Source organism: Equus przewalskii, chromosome 13 (assembly GCF_037783145.1).
Source record: "Equus przewalskii isolate Varuska chromosome 13, EquPr2, whole genome shotgun sequence".
Lineage (NCBI taxonomy): Eukaryota > Metazoa > Chordata > Mammalia > Perissodactyla > Equidae > Equus > Equus przewalskii.
This window is the reverse complement of record NC_091843.1, coordinates 25,613,568-25,619,567: the sequence shown is the minus strand read 5'-3', so window position 1 is coordinate 25,619,567 and position 6,000 is coordinate 25,613,568.

Genomic DNA, 6,000 nt, shown 5'->3' with positions numbered 1-6,000 from the left:
GTAAAGGTATTTCTCCTTAATTACAATAATAATAATGGCTACCATTGATGTGGTAGTTTCTATGTGCTGGACACTGTGCTAAGCATGTTGCATGCCTGATCTCATTTTATCCTCACAATGGTCCCACAGGGTAGGGATTGCTATCGTCCCCATTGTACAGAGGAAAAGTCTGAGTCTTAGGAGAGGTGAAGGACTTTACCTAAGGTCTCTGAGCTAGTGAGTGGTGGAGCTGAGAAAAGGGACACAGACTTTTCAGAGCTTAACCACTGCGCTCTGCTACCTGCTATGCACACACACACACACACTGAATCTTCTCTTCTCCAGCAGTGTCCACACTCCAACTCTGCAACGTAGCAACAAAAATCTCCTTGTGATTCCAGAGGGTCCAGAACTTTCAGGCAATTCTATCAGCCCCTGCTCCGGTTCACCCACCTCTCCCTCCATCGTCCACTCCTCACATCCCTCTCCAAATATCCCCTACTGTAGGGCACATGTGCTATTTTTCATCTGTCCAGCAGGCCTTCCTCTCTCTGTTCCAGGTGATTCTGAGGGGCCCATTGACTGCAGTGTCCCCAACCAAAATGCCACCACAGGCAGGCCACCCAGGTTGCACCGGCTTTCTCACTCCCCTGTGCTGGCACCTGTCATTGGTGGCACAACAGACAGTCCGTGACCCGATTGTGGCCAAAGGGAATCTTTCTCTGGGAGTCCCGTGGGGCCTTAGGGAGAAAGAAACTTCCTCCTCCCCCATGGACTCCTGGATCAGTACACGAGAAGGTATAAACGTGGAAAGGTCATTCCACTGTATTAGTTTCCTATTGCTGTGGTAACAAACTGCCACAAACCTAGTGGCTTAAAAGGACATAAATTTACTACCTTACAGTTCTGGAGATCAGAAGTCCTAAAGTCAAGGTGTTGGCTGGGTCGCATTCCTTCTGAAAGCTCTAGGGGAAAATACATTTCCTTGACTTTTCCAGCTTCTAGAGGCCATCTCCATTCCTCGGCTCATGGCTCCTTCTTCTGTCTTCAAGGCCAACAGGGTAGCATCTTCAAAGCGTCTCTTTCTCTGACCTCTGCTTCTGTCATCACATCTCCTTCTTCTGCTCTGACACTTCTACCTCCCTCGCATCAGGACCCTTGAGATTACATTGGGCTCACCTGGATAATTCATGATAATCTCCTCATCTCAAGATCCTTAACGTACTCACGTATGCAAAATCACTTTTACCACGTAAGGTAACATATTCACAAGTTGAGTATTAGGACATGGACATCCTTAGGGCCCATTATCCAGCCCACCACACCCATCCAATAGAGGAAGCTCAGCAGTAGCAAAAGAGAGACCAAAAGGCAGAGACAGGAGAGCTGAGAGATGGAGAGAAGAAAGCCCTTGATCCAGCCATGCCTGAAGTCTCAACTTATTGGTTACATGAGCCAATGAATTCCCTTTTTGCTTAAGCTCATTTGATCTCACTATCTGTCACTTGCACCTTAATTGGTTCTGACTGCTACACATACCTGCTGGCCAGGAGTTCCCTAGCCAAGTTTGCTCTCCAAGCACAGGCTCTCTGAGTTATTGCCGCAATGACTTTTTTCACAAACACAGAATTCACACCCATAGCACAACAAGAACATGTGTATGTTTGAGGAGTAAATGGGACAGAATAAGAAACTTTGGATTCTCCTGGGAACGCAAGTGGAATAGAACAAAGACACTGCACTGGGAGTCAGGAAACTTGGGTTCAATCTGAGGTCCGGTGGGAGGGATCCCAGGAAAGTGCACAGCCGCTCTGCTCTTCCCCACGGTCGTGCGTGCAAAGGGCCCGGTGGTGGAACACTAGCACTGCATCCTCTCTAACTGTCCGTGTTTTCTAGTACACAATCCTGTTTACCACGACCTCAGTGCTGGGAATAGTCCTGTGCTCTGCGTTTCCACCCCACAGAGACACCACACCAAAAGCGAATGGGGAGGCCGGGCTTCTGTGCAACATGGCCAGGGACAATCACTCTACCCTCTTCCCATCTCCTCCTTGTCCAGCTTTTGGCAGCAAAACAATGACTTTGAGAGAAAGCCAAGGAGGAGGGAAGGAAAAGAAGGAGCTCTCTCCTCTAGCTGTTAAACAAATTACACACATACACACGCATAAAGCCCATTCTCCGAGCAGCCACCTGTACCCCTGGCTAATGCACAATCCGGGCAAGCGAATATTCTGTGCTTGCTTCGTAGGTTTCTATATTTTTAGAATTTTTTGCAATAACAACCTACTAATTTAGGGAACTTTAAGAATAAAGTTTTGTGGTTTTCTTCTTTCTTTCTTTCTTTTTAAAGCAAACCATAAGATGGTAGGATCTCCAAGGGTCCTTCCGGCACAATCTTGTTAAGCTTCTTAGGAGTGTGCGGTTGGGGGAGTCAGTATGGAACCCCGACCAGGGTGTAGGAACCGTCTGGCAAAGGGCAGATGCAGACCTTGCCCCGATGCCCCGCCCACGTCCTCGGGGTGGAGGGGAGTCAGGGGCCAGAATGTTCTTCTCCGCAGGAGCCTGTGGCCGCAGTGTGCTGGGCTGTGTTCTGTGCAGGAGTCTTTGCACTTCCAAGGCTACAAAGCAGCACCTGGAACTTTCTCCTCTCGGGACAGTCATTTTCCCTGTTGAGCCTTTATTTTCTCCTCTGCAAAATGAAGATATGGGATCAGAAATCAAGGAGAGTCTTTCCAGGCGACACGGAGGGGCTTCTGGAGAGCTAGTAATGTTGCTTCTAGAACTGGGTACTGGTGACACGGACATGTTCGATTTGCAAAAATTCATTGAGTTGTGCATTTATGATTTGTACACTTTTCTGTATGTATACTTTGCTGCAACGAAAAGTTGACAAACTATAAAAAAGATAGGAGGGGGAGTGGGTGTGGGCAGAGATGAAACAAAATTGGATATGAGTTGATAGTTGCTGAAGCTGGAGGCTGGGTCGGGGGTTCATTCTGCCTTCTTGCATACTTTGTTTATGCTTGAAATTTTCCATACTGGAAGTTAAAATACAAGCTCTTCTTTCTCTAAAATGTCCTCCTTAACTCCCACTATAGTGCAAGAACGTAAAGAAAGGGTAAAGGCGAGTCACAGCTCCCCACTTCTGGGGCCGAGCAGGTTAGAGAAGAGAAGGAACCCAACCCAACACGGTCATCACAGAGGAGCTGTGACAGAAGTGAGGTGTGTTGTGCCTCTCAGACATAGTTATTTGCCTTGTTTTGTCCTAGTTTCAGAAATCACTCGATACATTCATGTCTGACAGAGCGAACTTTTTCTGTAAAGGAACAGATAGTAAATACTTTGGACTCCTAGGGCCAGTCTCTGTCGTGACTCCTCCTCTGCCGTTGAGACAAGAAAGCAGCCACAGGCAACACATATAACCAAACGGGTGTGGCTGTGTTCCAATAAAGCTTTATTTACAAAAACAAGCAGTGGGCTGCGGTTTGCGGACCTCTGTTCTGAATCAATAGGGTGTGGCCTGAAGGTGTGGTAGTGTTCTCCACTTCGCCCCCGACTTCTGGTGATAGCACCCTGATTTCCTTTAGCTGAGCTGCCTGTCTCCCCCTTGTGTGTGATTTTGATAGAAGCATCAGTCAAGGTAACCTGGCTGGCCCTGGCCAAGAGCTGGGCACATGGCCCAAGCTGGGCCTTTCTACCTGGGGACTTTCTCTCTTAAAGCAAGGACAAATGTTGGAGCTAATCAAACCTGTGGTCCTTGGTGACCCTCTTGACAGGCTCCTCCTCCCTGGATCCCCAAAGCCAGCCAGTTCCCAGCTCTCTTCTATCCTGGGGTCTCAATTCTTCCTTCTATTCTGCAAGCGACCCCACATCCCTCCAGTAAATTTCCCTCCAGCTACATTACCTGGCGTCAGTTTCTGCTGCTTGCAGCCAAAGAATCCAGACCAATCATTGACTGTTAAGGAAAAACATCCTATATAATTTCTTTAACTACAATACTCCCAGACAGCTAAAAGGATTTGATTTCTTAAAATGCAGTTTATCCAGAAGTTGAAGGACAGCTCAGACTCATCAGCTGACATTCTGCCTTCCACGTCTGCTAATGTGGACACACCACACGGAACACCGTTGTCCTTGTTTCTTAGTTCAACACATGCCTCAGCCCTACCTGGCTCTCCCTTGTGCAAGCCCCTTGCCCTCTCTGGGCCTCAGTTTCTCCATCTATAACATGAGGGTAGTGGACCATCATGGTGACTCAGGTTCCACCCAGCTGCAGGCTTTTATCGGGGATCCTACTGTGTGCTCAGCACTGTCCCTTCAAGGAGCTTGAGGATAAGTTTGGAGAGATGCCAGGCATCCAATAAGCCATGGTGACACGGGGCTGCCTGCGCAAAGTGCCAGGTGAGGACAGCAGCCATTAGAGCTCAGAGGGAAGAGAGCCGCCACGGAAAGAACTTCAGCTGAGCCTTCAAGAGCAGATAGGCTGTGCAGAGGGAGAGAAGAAGGAAAAACTGTGCACTTTGGAGGCTTGTCCAGCAGCCCTCAAACCAAGCTCCGGGGGCAGTTCCTGGCCTCATCTCACTCCCTGGAGCAGCAGAGGATGAACCGACAGGACCAGCGGGTGCTCAGGTCCAGTTCTTGGTGACGTTATTCGTTACATTGAGTTTCTTGTAGGTATTTCTAGTTGTTGACCGCCGGGAGCAGGGTGTGGACGGTTCTGAGCTTTTCGGCTAGAATATCAGAGTCTTGCTGAACTTGCTTGTTTTCTGCCCTTTCCAGCTGTCCAAGCACTAGAGACGGTCCCCTGGGTCCCCCAGCCCCACCCTCCGGGAGGGCAGGACCAATGAACGGGGACTCAGATTGTGTGGGCCAGCCCCCGGAGGTGCCTCTGCTGCAGATGCTCCTTCGCCACAGGGGCGATGGGCAGGGAGGCACACGGAGCTGGGGACAGCCCCCTCTCTCCTCAGCTTTCTAAATGCCATCTGTTCCAAACCCGAGCCTCGCTTTCCGCTACGCCCAAACCTCCATGGGGCGGCCTCTCCCGGCACAAACAGCTCCTTGTTTGTGCTTGTGTTTGTTTGTTGGCATTGAACTGTTCTCTACGGTTCAAGTTGGAGGCCAGCCTGAGGCAAAATGAGATTGGCAGAGGGTGGTGGGGGGCCACACCTCTCTTCCACTCTCCTGCCGCCAAGCCTAGACCCCCAAACCTCCCACTTTGTACCAAACACCATCACCCCACTCTTGGAATTTCCTCCTCTCTCAGGGCCCCATTCTTTGCTTTTTCACATGGGCTTATCTGAGAAACAAATCTCTTGAGGGGTGAGATTTTGATAAAGTATTTCTGTCTTAAAAGGAGTCTTCTAGAGACACAATACCTTGACTCAGACAAAAGAAAAATGGTTGGGAATTTTAGGCATTGCGACAGGTTTCTCAGGGCAGACCAGGCTGCCCCTCGAAGTACGCCGCCCCCTCTGTCGTCTGTACAACGGACACTGCGGTACACTGACCCAGCAGGAAGGGGACCCGCGTCCCCTCAGTCTTAGTCTCAGCTCAGCTATTAATGTCTGTCTCTTCCTCCGCTTTGGGAGAGCCTCAGCTTCCTCATCGGTACAGCAAAGGGATTGGACCGAATTATTACCACCAGCCCCACCATTCATAAGCCTGTGCAGGCAGGGAGGCAGAAAATGACACGCCGACCGCAAAGAAAAGTTCTCTGCTTTTTAAGAACAGCTCATGAAACTGGGGGACACCGAGCTTTCTCTGACTCTAACACTCTTTGTTTCTTGGCTACTTGGGATGGCTGTCACCAAGGCACAGCACTTTACAGTTTCCAAGGTGCCATCACTTCCCTGACTCAATTCAGTGTTTGCTCAACAAATAATTGTGAGCATCAATAAGGTGCCAGGCACTGTGCTGGCTCTCTGGATACAAGCATGAATGAGGTAAATGTTTTGGAAATAATGTGTTAGGAAAAAGGAAGAGCGTGTTGAAAAGGAGCGATGGCTGCTTGTGGAGGGAACT